The sequence below is a fragment of the Moschus berezovskii genome, chromosome 11 (genome assembly GCF_049115385.1).
Source record: "Moschus berezovskii isolate FMDL1 chromosome 11, NW_MosBer_1.0, whole genome shotgun sequence".
NCBI classification, from domain to species: Eukaryota; Metazoa; Chordata; class Mammalia; order Artiodactyla; family Moschidae; genus Moschus; species Moschus berezovskii.
The window spans coordinates 44,512,431-44,526,083 of NC_142470.1; the positions used below are offsets into that span (position 1 = coordinate 44,512,431).

General features: G+C 47.2%; 1 protein-coding gene across 10 annotated transcripts in view; it reads left to right on the top strand.

Moving 5' to 3' along the window:
• LOC129536035 (uncharacterized) overlaps window positions 1-13,653 on the top strand; it is a 156,429-nt gene that overhangs the window by 105,036 nt on the left and 37,740 nt on the right. For 2 of the 10 annotated variants that reach the window (XR_016038570.1, XR_016038573.1), the window contains exon 3: window positions 6,843-6,974. The exons of 4 other annotated variants lie outside the window; for them this stretch is intronic. The gene's annotated coding sequence lies outside the window, so the exon portion shown is untranslated. Of the gene's footprint in view, window positions 1-4,531; window positions 5,325-6,111; window positions 6,174-6,842; window positions 6,975-13,653 lie in introns of all 10 variants that reach the window. 4 more of the 10 variants (XM_088841303.1, XR_016038571.1, XM_088841304.1 and 1 more) reach the window with 4 other exon arrangements.

Here is a 13,653-nt window from a genome sequence, read left to right on the forward strand (position 1 = left end):
GGTCAGCGAACTCTCATTAAACTGGCCCTCTGCCAGCTATTGTAGGGCTTGAAGCTAAGAATCATTAAAAAATTTTTAATGGTTGAAAAAAATCAAAAGAAGATTTTGGCATTGTGCTTTGTATCATTTATTAAATAAAAATTTTAAAAAAAGAAGAATTCAATTTCATGACATGTGAACATCGTATAAAATTCTAACATCAGTGTCCATAAGTAGAAGTATATGGAACACAGCCAGGCCCCTTTGTCTACACAACACCCAGGGCTCCATTTGCACCACAGCATGGACACGACTGAGCGACTTCACTTTCCCTTTTCACCTTCACACATTGGAGAAGGAAATGGCAACCCACTCCAGTGTTCTTGCCTGGAGAGTCCCAGGGACGGGGGAGCCTGGTGGGCTGCCGTCTGTGGGGTGGCACAGAGTCGGACACGACTGAAGCGACTTAGCAGCAGCAGCAGCAGCAGAGAAGGGAGTGGTTTCACGGAGACCGGATGGCCCACAAAACCTCAGATATTGACTATCTGGTCCTTCACAAGAAAGTTTGCCAGATTAGAGTGTATCCAAGCAATTGGATACCACAGAGCCAGGAAAACAATGAGAAAGCTCTTTATGAATTGCTGCGGAGAAGTTTCCGGGATATTATGACTAAATGTTTAAAACGCAGATGTAGAAAGTGTGACTTACATGTTATCATTTGAGTAAAAAATGGAGAAGGCTACACATAAAAATGATCTGGAAGGAAATACAAGAAATTAATAAATAGTGGTTAGGAGTGTAGATTATTATGTATGTATGCATTTATGTTATCTATTCAAAAAAGTAAATTAAAAATTATTTTAAAATATACACTCTGACAGAGAAGAACGTGGATTTAGGCCACTGCAAATACATGGGCTTGGCAGGAGCACAGCTTGTGTGGGGCTGGGGGCAGTATGCGGGGTGCAGAGAAGTTTGGAGAAGTCTACAGGGACTGATGGCTGGGCCAAGGAGTTAGCATTTTCACCCATTCAAAGCCAAGAGCAAACAGGATCAATTTGTGCTTTAAAGAACGAGATTCTAGAAAGCAGAAAAGGGTAGTTGGACAAGGCATGGGCTGGTAGGGAGAAAAAGGTGTGGACTGCTTTGTGGGGAGGACCTGGGAGGCTGGGGACCTAGAATGAAAGGGAGGCTTACTTTTACTATAAGTGCTTTTGTCAGATTTATGCATGCACACTCATTTCCATGTGCATTTATTTCCTATAGAAATCACTTTATTTTTAAAAGCCCTTCAGACCAGGTGCGATGAGGCCTAAATGTGTCAGTGGTGGTGGGTGGGGGTGGGGAGGAAGGAGAAAGTCCAGAGTAGAGTTGCCAGGACGGACCAGAAGTGGGGGTGATGGGCCTGGAACTGTGCCCACACCACCAAGGACCTAAGGAACAGAACCTTGTAGGGAGGAGGGCAGGAGAATATAAAATTTAAGAGTAGAAAGTTCACCTGCCCCGGGTGACTTCCTCTGACTTCCTAGGCCACAGCACAGGTATCCTGCAGGCACAATATACCACTCAGGCACTCTGCACCTTTAATTCCACTTTGACACAAGCAGGACGTCTACAGCCTGGACATGACTTTATAACTGCCACTTACTGCTGCTGTCCATAAGAACTTTGTGATCATAGCCCTCGGGATCCCAATATGCCACCGATCCACGTGAGGGTGTACTCTCAGTGCAATGAAATTAAGCGGGTACTTAATGGCAACCTCGGAGAAGGCAATGGCAAGCCACTCCAGTACTCTTGCCTGGAAAATCCCATGGACGGAGGAGCCTGGTAGGCTGCGGTCCATGGGGTCGCTAAGAGTCGGACACGACTGAGCGACTTCACTTTCACTTTTCACTTTCATGCATTGGAGAAGGAAATGGCAACCCACTCCAGTGTTCTTGCCTGGAGAATCCCAAGGACGGGGGAGCCTGGTGAGCTGCTGTCAGAGTCGGAAGTCCTCGGCTCCCTTCCTTCCGGGCAGGGCAGATGCCAGGCAGTTCAAGGAGGAGCTTTCCCCGCCCCCCTCCACCTCTTCCTAAGGGAGAAAGTTCTTTTCCTTCCTGCCCCTTTGGGCAGAGCAGAAATTGAAAAGAGCTACTTGTTCCTAACAAGTTATATATAGCTCGGCAACTGACTGCTGGGTCTCCAGCCTTAGGTCTGGGAACGGCCTTCCGCAGCCACACCCGGACAGTTGTCCCAGTTAGCAGAAAAGCTGGAGGCAGTCTTCTAGTGGCCCTTTATGCTTGTGGCATACACTGAAATAGCCCCCTTCTCGGAGAAGAGGACGTCACTGCAGCCACAATTTTCCAGGAAGAGAAGCGGTGAATAATGTGGGGTCCGGCGCCACCTAGTGTCCACTGCGGGGCTTGGCGCGCATCCTGCTCCCTTGATAGGGTGTTCTGGAAACTGACTCCAACCGCCAGAGGGACTGAAACAAGGAAACAGTACCAGGCCTCAGAGCTGTCCTCAAGCCCACGACGAGGGACTATGATTTTGGTGGGAGAAACTGAGACGTTTTGATCTTAATGCGTCATAGATGGGGGTGTTGGGTGAAGGGACGGGGGTGTCTTTCTCTTGGAAGGAAGCTGAGGTGATTCACAAGTAAATTTAGAGTCTTGTTCCCAGAAGATTGGCTTGGCTTTGTCAGCTTGAATATTTTTGCTCACACTAAGGGAAAAAAACCGATAATACCAGTGCTATTTTATGACTTTTGTGCTTTTCAAACTAGTTTCTCAGTGTTCCCCCAGAGCCAGCATATGGCCTTATTTGCAAAAGTCCTTGCAAGCTGTCTCATCACTGAACCCACTCTTGCCCTCTTGCTAATCTCTTTGTGGGACCAGCAGTCTCCTTTTATTATCCTCCCACTTCCTGGCTGCCTCCAACCCTCTACTAATCAAAGCCACCTTTTGCTCTTTGCTTTACATCATTCATTTAAACCTCAGAACAGCCCAGAGAGTGGATGTTAATATTCTCATTCAATATATGAGAAAACTGATGCTTGGGGAAGTTAAGTGACTTACCCAGATCTGTCAAGCTAACAAGTTAAGGTGGGATTTGAACCCAGGTATTTAGCTTAAAAACATTTCACCAAAGTATTCTATCTGACATAACTGAAGCGACTTAACACACACACACACTCTCTCTCTCTCTCTATCTGCACCATGAGGGAGTAGCCAGCTAGAGCAGAGGAAGCTACAGAATACAGGAGGTTCCGGAGGACATAAATGCCCCTCCAGCTTCCTACTTTAGACCAGCCCCTGTGACCCCAAGGCTTGGCTGGAATCTTGGTGTAAACACCCTCCTTCCTGCCAGCATCAGTCTCCCCGCACCACCTCCCCCAACACACACAACCCCCAACACAAACACTTCAGCAGACTATACTCCTCCACACTTGGAACCAGCCCAGAGGAATAGTGAGAGCAAAGAGCAGGGACCTGGCAAACGTTCAGAATGCCAGGAGAATCGTGGATTTGTCTGATTCCCTGGGACTTGGCTTCCTCCGGTGGAAAACTGGGAAAATTCGCTGCTGGCTGCTCCCTTCCGCTCCCCCTCCACCCTCTTCTCTGCTCCCCACCAAAGAGACATACCTCCAGAGAAAGGTTAAGTAAGGCCAGTCTCTGGAGTCCTCTGAAACAAAACTGTTGCTGAAATACACAGATTCAGAAGTGAAGTTTAAATGGATAACACGCTGCAATAAGGTACAGATGCCGACCTCCTCAAATGGGGTAAATGTGCGGGCTGCTGGCAGCCCGTGAGAAGTGGTTTGGGGTATTGGAAGGAGCACAGGATTCAGAGACATGGACTGAAATCCTCAGTATGTCACCCCCTAAGCTGAGTGACTTTGGGCAAGTCACTTAACCTCTCTGAGCCTCAGTTTCCTCATTTTCAGGATGAGGGCAATTTTTTTTCTTAAACCTATAGGATAATAAACAAGTGCTTTATAAAGCCCTGCAGAGTAGGAGGTGACATATGAAGCAAAGAACTGCAGGTATTAGGATTTAGATAAGAGATTTTTATTCACTTTACCCTTTGCTTACTCCTCTCACCCCACCCCAAAAACGGGACCTTCTCTTACAAAATGGATCTTAACACACACACACACACACAAAGTCTCAAAGTCCCTGTGGGTTCATCACTTTTTTAGAGATAAATGATCTTGGAAAACAGCTTTTCCAATGAAGACCCAGTGGCCAGGGACCACTGGACGCACTTTCTTCAGAGGAAGCAGAGAAAACAGAAGCAGGAAGGTCTATGGCAGCATATTGGCGAGGGGAAGGTCCAGAAAGGCCAGTTTCTCTGTTGCCAGCTAATAAAGCGGACGTCTGTGGCCGGCACGGGAGCAGACGCGTCCATAGCGGCCCAGCAGAGCTAATGCACGCGAAGGGAATTAAAAAACCCCAGTGAGGAGCCGTTAAGAGAGCTGGAGGAGGAGTATGGCGTCCTCTCTCCCCGTGGTGAAGCTAGCTTGAAAAACTCTTGATTTCTTCACACGCTCCATTTCTAATTTAAGGCGTCTCCACCCCGTTTGGAAAACCCTGTGCCTCTCCACAGAGGGAGGAAAGAGCTTCAGAAGAGAGACTCAGGAAGAACAAAGACCTCATTAGGACCCATCACGTATTCTGCTGACGCATTCCCAAGAATCTCTATTGGTGATCCCCGGTACAAATGAAGTGGTGATTAAGGGTATACTGCAAATAATCTGCAGTTTAGTAACTCCCCTTGTAATTGAAATTTACTAAATTAAGCCTGAGATTTTTTAAAAAACTATCTTTTTTTTTTTTAATTCATCCAATTATAACGCCCCACCTGCTTCTCCCTGCCACCCACCCCTCTGTAATGTAATTAGTTAAAAATACGCTCCACCGTGACGGTGAGCTGCCTATTGCTGTGTTCAAGTTGGCCCTTGCTCTCTGAAATGCTGGTCTCTAATAAACAATCCCCAGGAAGCAAATGAGGAGCGGGGTCATGCATCAGTCAGGCTGCTGTTGCATTATCACACACAGGACACAGAAATTGGACACGGGGCTGGTGGCACTGGTGATGCTGAACACAGAGATTTCTCAGTTTCTCTCTCCTGGTCCTTTCCTCTGGTTTGGAGCCAGCTGAAGACCGCTCAGAGGAAGGAGTGGATGATAATTGCTTTGTTGGGGTAGCAGAGGGTGTAGACTCAGGAGACAAAGGGTTTAGGGGAGATCAGAAACCTGTCTCTTTTCTTACAGGCCAGAGAGAAACTCAAACTGGAACGGCCCCGGGACACCTCTAAATCCTATCCTCTGCCACTTGGTGCAACACCACTCGCCTTAGTAGGTTTCTCCCCAGGGGAGGGACAGGCCCACCAAGCTCAGCCTGCCAGATGGGAACATGGAGGAGCCTCGTGGCCGCAGACAGGGACCTCCGGAGGTCCTCCAGCCTCCCCATCCTCACCCCCAGTTTGGCCAGACAGTAAAGGCTTCCCTGGTGGCTCAGATGCTAAAGAATCTGCCTGCCGTGCAGGAGACCCAGGTTCGAACCCTTGGTTAGAGAGATCCCCTGGAGAAGGGAATGGCCACCCACTCCAGTATTCTTGCCTGGAGAATCCCATGAACAGAGGAGCCTGGCGGGCTACGATCCATAGGGTCGCAAAAAGTTGGACACCACTAAAGTGATTGAGCGTGCGTGCCTGCATAGACAGTAAAAAGGCTTGAAAGTTGTCCTGAGGACATGTGACCTTCCAGACGAGCACCTTGGTGGTTTCATTGGACTCAGATGAAAAGACCTGTTTGCCTTTGAAATCAAGCTCCAGTTTCCTTGAGCAGTGGGCAGGACTGATGTCTGAGAACAGGAGCGAGCCTCCCACACTTGACTCCTTCGTTCTCCTCCCCTTCTCTCCCCTCCCACCCTCCAAAACTGTTAGGTAAACATAGAAACACCTGGAGCTAATTGGCTGTCACCTTCCAAAGTCCAAGGCTGCAGGTCCATCTGAGAACTCTGTAAAAGGCAGCTCTCTGACAGGCAGCATGGACAGGAGAAAAATGCTTCCTTCCCATCCCTTTGTTTAAATTTGTTTTAAAACCGTGATATGATTGATACATAACAGCGTATTCGTTTTAGGTGTGCAGCATAGTGATTCAATATCCGTACACCCTGTAAAGTGGTCACCACAAGGAGCCTCGGTACTTTCCTTCATCTCACATGGTTACAGATTTTTTTTTTCTTGTGATGAGAACTTTTAAGATCTATTCTCTTGGCAACTTTCAGGTATCTAACACAGCATTACTAACTATGGTCACTGCATGGTACAAGACATTTCCAGGACTCATTTATTTTACATCTGGAAGTCTGTTCCTTTGACCCTCCCATCACCCCTTTCCATTGTGTGTGTGTGTGTACATGTGTGTGTGTGTGCCCCTTGTTTTCCCTTCATCAGTTCCCATCCCTAGTGTTTGAAACTTTAGTAAATGTTTAGCTGAATAACTTCTGTTGGCACAGACAAGCAGCAGAGTTGTTTCTGGAGAGCCTAATAGATGTTTTTTTCCATTTGTAAATCAGATTTTTTTTTAAAAAAGACAATGGCAATCTTGTCTCCAGATAAGCTTGTACTTAAAACGCTGGCCTGAACTCACATTGGTGTATTTTCTCCCATGCCCAGTGTGGGGCCTGGCACATAGTAGGTGCACAATATACATTAGCTGAGTGAACGAGTGAAAACATGACTCATGTGCAAAACTTTTCTCAGTGGTCCAGGGAAAATGCCCTATGTCTGTGCTGTGTGCGTGCTTATAGCATGTCTGACTCTTTGTGACCCCCATGGACTGTAGCCCACCAGGCTCCTCTGTTCACAGGGATTCTCCAGGCGAAAATGTTAGAGTGGGTTGCCATGCCCTCCTCCAGGGGAATCTTCCCAACTTAGGAACTGGACCAGGGTCTCCCGCATTGCAGGCGGATTCTTTATCGGCTGAACTACCAGGGAAACCGTAAGTGTCGAATCTGGCCTTCAGGATCCTACAATCAGATGCCAGCCCACCTTGCGTGCCTGGCCCCCATAGACATTCCCTGAACGTGGACTGCATGAGGCCAGACATCAGAATCATCTGGAAGGGCTGTTAAACACAACCAGCGGGGACGCGCCCCTAAAGGTTCTGAATTAGCAGGTCTAGGGTAGGGTGGAGGATTCGCCTTTACTCACAAGCTCCTGGATGCTGCTGTCAAGAACAACACTCTGCCCACACCTCTGCATTGCCACCAAAGACAGCTGTCCTCCAGTATCCCACCAGTCAGTCAAGGTCAAATGTTACTCGATCAACAGATTTGAATGTGTGAGCAGAAGTCTCTCTACCACCCTCTCACACGTCCTAACTACTACAAACCCCCAGGCCCACCAGGACAGTTTTCATTTAACTGTTCAGCTATATCTTCCTGACCCCTTGCAGGTCTAAAGCTCCTGCTTCCCTTAACCCACAGCTGCCTGATCTTCTGCTTCACTCTTCACACTCAGAATCCTGGTCACCATTCCCTCTCCCTCCCCACCAGAGGCCAGCAGAAACCCCACTCCCCGGCCTTTCCAACCTCTCAAGAGAGAGCTCCACCTTGTGGATGTGGAATCATATCTCCGTGATATACTGAATTCCCCCAGTACAGCGATTTCCTCACCTCCCTCTCTCTGGTGGAGCTCCTTGAAGGCAGGAGGCAGGTCTCAAGACTTTTCAACTCCCCCGGTAAGGGCCTCGTCCCACATGGCCTTACAACCAGAGTGAACTTGCCTATTCAGATTCCTTCCACTCACTGAGACCTTCACAGAGAACTCAGTGAAGCACCTGACACTGCACTCACCCCGGGGAATCCAAAGGTGAATGAAACGGAGAAAGTGCCCTGGGATTAGGGCCTGTTTTCCAGTTTAAACTTCACTGCTCATTATGCCCACCTTGCTTTCCTTCCAGCCTCTGGACTGACCACTGGGTATCCTTCCTTGTCTAAACAAGTGAGGGGTCCCTGTCACTAAGACCCGGTTCCACTTCTCAGCCCACTTTGTCTCTGAGACTTGGAAGGGATGGGGACATTTGGGGGTGAGCCACATGATGTAACTCATCCAGGACAGGTGAGAGGAAGATGAAAGGAGATGTTCTGCAGCCGCTTGAAACGTCAGTGACTAAGACCTGGGGAATGGACCAAGAACATTCTCACCTCTCAGTCTGTGGGCTCCTGAAAGGGCACTGCCTCATCCCATCCTCCTGTCGTACGGGCTTCCAGCTTCATGTTCTCACGTCCTCACGATCCCAACAGGACATTATAGAAACCCAACTCAAGTCACTTAAGCAAAAGAGGAACTTTTGGCTCACCTTTGTGACTCAACTCAGAGTAGCTGACAGAACTGCATAAGGAGCTATTAAATAGGAATCTGGATTTAGGGACCAAAGTTGGCCCCAAGTGTGCCAGGACTGTCTCTCTGGTCCACCCGGGTTTCATTTCTGCACATTTTTGCATATTGACCTAACTCTTGTCTGCCGCAGATAAGGGACAGGGTACCATGATCAGCCCAGTCTGGGTTCCATACCTAGCAAGGCCATGTGAAATGGGAGGACTGTTCCCCAAGGGAGAGATGGGTGCCAGGCAGACCAACACCAGATATCCACCGCAAATAGTTATAGCTTATAACATGCCAGGCACTGTGTTGTTTTACATACATGACCTCATTTGATTACTAAGCTGATTCTACAAGGCAGGTCCTATGTAAGACATTTGCCTTTCATACAAATGAAAAGGCACAACACAAATTGTAGCTATGTCCTTTATGCCAGCTCCAGTGCTGGGTTTGGGACACTCATAAAATATGATCTGGAAATGAAAACACAGTTTCTTTGGAAATAAACACTTCCCTTAGTAAGAGGATATTTAAACCGATGTTTTTAACTCTGGTTACTTCTGTATCAGTAGCTAAGAGGCCAAGACCATAAACATTGTTTAGTCTCTTGTAAATGTTGTTTTATGTTTCCAGTAGTTAATTTTGGATAATTTAAATCTGTCTACTAAGCTACCATCTCTGTGAATCGACACTGAAGGGAGGTAAGTCTCATCATGGACGACCAAAAGGACTCCCTTCCTTGTTCCATCCAGCCAAGAACACACATCCCTGGGGACAGCGTTGTAAAGGATGGTCAGATTACATCAGGATGAGGCATGGGATTCTCTCTGCAGGCAGAGGGTATCTACCATCAGGAGATGTTTTCATGGATCCTTGGACTCTACTTCTCTCTGTTTTGTATCCATGACCATTTCTTACCTGTATTTCCTCCAAGCAGAAATGGGCTTTGAGACTTGTTCACAACTTTACCACTAAGAGAAAATGGACTCTAACAGACCCTGAGTAGCACTGCCATTTCCTTCTCCAGTGTGTGAAAGTGAAAAGTGAAAGTGAAGTCGCTCAGTCGTGTCCGACCCTTAGCAATCCCACGGACTGCAGCCTACCAGGCTGCTCCATCCATGGGATTTTCTAGGCATGAGTACTGGAGTGGCTTGCCATTGCCTTCTCCGCTATGTACAGTACCATGTGTAAAATAGATTGCTGGTGAGAAGTTGCTATATAACAGGGAACTCAGCTTGGCGCTGTGTGATGACCTAGAGGGATAGGATGGGGGGAGGCTCAGGAGGAAGGTGAAAGTGAAGTCGCTCAGTCGTGTCTGACTCTTTGCGACCCCATGGACTATAGCCTACCAGGCTCCTCCGTCCATGGGATTTTCCAGGCAAGAATACTGGAGTGGGTTGCCATTGCCTTCTCCAGGAGATCTTCCTGACCCAGGGATCAAACCCGGTTCTCCTATTGTAGGCAAATGCTTTACCATCTGAGCCACCAGGGAAGAGGGAGATGATATATGTATAATTTGGCTGATTTGAGTTGTTGTATGGCAGAACTGGACATGGAACAACAGACTGGTTCCAAATAAGAAAAGGAGTACGTCAAGGTTGTATATTGTCACCCTGCTTATTTAACTTATATGCAGAGTACATCATGAGGAACGCTGGGCTGGAAGAAGCACAAGCTGGAATCAAGATTGCCGGGAGAAATATCAATAACCTCAGATATGCAGATGACACCACCCTTATGGCAGAAAGTGAAGAGGAACTCAAAAGCCTCTTGATGAAAGTAAAAGAGGAGAGTGAAAAGGTTGGCTTGAAGTTCAACATTCAGAAAACAAAGATCATGGCATCTGGTCCCATCACTTCATGGGAAATAGATGGAAAAACAGTGGAAACAGTGTCAGACTTTGTTTTTTTGGGCTCCAAAATCACTGCAGATGCTGATTGCAGCCATGAAATTAAAAGACGCTTGCTCCTTGGAAGGAAAGTTATGACCAACCTTGATAGTAAAAAGCAGAGACATTACTTTGCCAACCAAGGTCCATCTAGTCAAGGCAATGGTTTTTCCCGTGGTCATGTATGGATGTGAGAGTTGGACTGTGAAGAAAGCTGATCGCCGAAGAATCGATGCTTTTGAACTGTGGTGTTGGAGAAGACTCTTGAGAGTCCCTTGGACTGCAAGGAGATCGATCCTGGGTGTTCATTGGAAGGACTGATGCTAAAGCTGAAACTGCAATACTTTGGCCACCTCATGCGACGAGTTGACTCACTGGAAAAGACTCTGATGCTGGGAAAGGTTGGGGGAGGGAGGAGAAGGGGACGACAGAGGATGAGATGGCTGGATGGCATCACCGACTCTATGGACATGAGTTTGAGTGAACTCCGGGAGTTGGTGATGGACAGGGAGGCCTGGTGTGCTGTGATTCACGGGGTCGCAAAGAGTTGGACACGACTGAGCGACTGAACTGAACTGATGGCAGCCAACACAACATTGTAAAGCAATTTTCCTCCAATTAAAAAAAGATTAAAAATAATAGATGCTGGTTGCTGTCTGCCCAAGTGATCCTATGTTCCACCGGGGGTGTGGCTCTTCAGTTGTCAAGATTCTCTAGGGCTAAGAATAGCCTCTCCAGTGTTTCTACTAATTCACAACTTCATGCAGTTGCAGACACAGCCTCTCAGGCTTGCCATCACATCCTGACTCCTATCACAGTGGCTGGTACAATAGGTGCCCAATAAATGATTGTTGAGTAGATGAATTCCATTCTCAAGTGATGCCTCAGGTAACAACTGAAATTAGCTGGTGACAATGAGCCAGGGTCAGTGTGCTGGCCACTGTAGTTATAAGCGGAGGGGACCATCTTTATTAGTTTCAAGGACCCAAGTTTGTCAGAAATACACACCCCTGTTCAGTCCCAAGGGTCCTACTACTTTGGTTTCCATCAATGCAAATGCCAACTCTTTGGGTAAGTATTTTCATAAATTCTCTAATATTCTGCTATGTGTTTGTTTAATATAAACATACTGGTCACTACTTCAAATCTAGGGCAAAGAACATTCAACTGAAGCCAAATGACCAGAATTCATCAGTTCTATTTCCACTAGCAAGAGCCAGTATTTACTGAGCACTTACTATGTGCCTGATGCTTTTATGCATCATCTCATTTAACTTCAAGAAAATACTACGTAAATGGTGCTGTAAACACCTCCACTTTACCTGTGCGATGTGAGGACTGAAAACCCATGGAGAGAGGAGCCTGATGGGCTATAAGGTCGCAAAGAGTCGGACACAACTGAGTGACTGAACACATAAACACGCAGTGTGGAGATTCCAGGGGATGAGTACCTAGTTCAGTACCACACAGTCACACAATAACTATCGTGAACAAAGCTGTAATCCATCCATCTGACTTCCATGCTGGTGTTCTCTGCAGCAAATCACTTGCATTGAGCCTCACCTTTGTCTTTCTTCTAATAGGTATAAAATTCATCTCACGGGATAAATATTATGTTGTGCTATCGTGTAAACTGTGTCAAGGCTTCATTCATCAACAAACTTTACCAAACACCTGCTCTGTGCCATTCACACAATGATGAATGAGTATGTCCTTGCCCTCAGGAGGCTCACAATCTTGTGAGTATTTCCACTGCTTAATGAGACTCAAGGTTGTATCTATACTCACCTGAAGAGTCACCATTGCCTTATGACACCCCTGTTCTTCTGGAAGAAAGGCAAAGATAAAATTTAAGACTAATGGTCAGACACCTCCCACAAATAATGGTATAAGAGAGTGGTTAATTAGTTCAAATAGCTCCTTGGTTTCCTGGCCACATGACCCTCAGTAAATTACCTGACCTCTTTACAGCTCAGTTTCCTTATTTTTAATGAGGGTGATGGGGGTAACTTTTAATAATAAGTGTAAAGAGTTAAGTTCAATGCCTGGCACATAGCAAACAGGCAGAGGGAACAGCAATGCTGGCCGCAGTGGGGACGAGTGTATGAGCACATGAAAGGGGATGCTGTGGCCATTGCCTCAAGGGAGGACTGACCATTAGGAAAGGGGGAGGGAGACCACCCCTTCCTCAGAGAATAGGGAGGGTCGTTTGGAACAAGCATCAATGCCTTTAGACAGCTTTCACTTACAAAAGGCAACCAGAGAAAAAAGGGTCAAAGCACCAAGCAATAAAATCTGAATGCGTTATCCACACTGAAAACTATAGTTTGTTTGCAGGTAAAGAATATCAGGTATTTGTCAACTTTCAAATTCAGTATCTCATTAGATCCTCAAAATACCCTCCATGCCCCCCAGGCACACAGGAAGAAAATAAATTTGATGCCCAATTTACAGATGGTAAAGTCGAGGTTCATGACGTGAAGCCATTTGTTTGAGGCCACACTGTTAGGAGTAGTAGAACTGAACTAACACCCAGTGCTCAGTCCAAGGTTCAACACTGTCTTCCCAAGCAAATCTTTGTGGAGAAAATGGAAAAAAATGTGGACACACATCTGAGTCTCCTGTAGAAGCTTTAAAACTGGATTCCTGGGCCCTCCTGAGACCATCTAAATAAGAATCGCTATGTATAGGAGTGGACTTCCCTGGTGACTCAGTTGGTAAAGAGACAGCCTGCAATGCAGGAGACCCAGGTTCAATTCCTGGGTCTTGAAGATCCAAGATCTTGTTGGGAAGATCCCCTGGAGAACAGAATGGCTACCCACTCCAGTATCCTTGCCTAGAGAATTCCATGAACAAGGGAACCTGGCAGGCTAGAGTCCATGGAGTCACAAAGTGTCAGACACAACTGAGCAACTAACACTTTCAAGGAAGCTTCCTCAGCGAAACTGATGCAGTTGGGCTGGCAGGGTGGACTAGGGTCTGGAAGCCAGTCACAGAAATAGTAATGCTGTGTTTGTGGCCGGAAGAGGCTTTGGAGGCACATGCCAGCCCCAGGCACGTCCAGCTGCTTTGGCCAGGACAATCGCAGTAGACCACAAGCTGGGGTTATACCCATCAATAATGCAGCCACCACTCTTGCCCTGCCCTATCCACCCTCCAGCTGTGACCAGCATCAGCATGCCTCCCTGCCACCAGGCACCCCCTACTGATCCGCATGCTCAAATCCAGCTTAAACCCTCCTGAGTTTTTCCGGACCCCTAGACTGACTGACAAATGTTGCCTGATTCCACTGCATTATCCACCTTCCTCTGTTCCCTGCAAGCCTTCCTAGAACTGCAGAGATCCCCTCCTACCACAGGACTTTTGCACATGCTGTACCCGCCATCTGCAATGCCCAGGGCTCCCA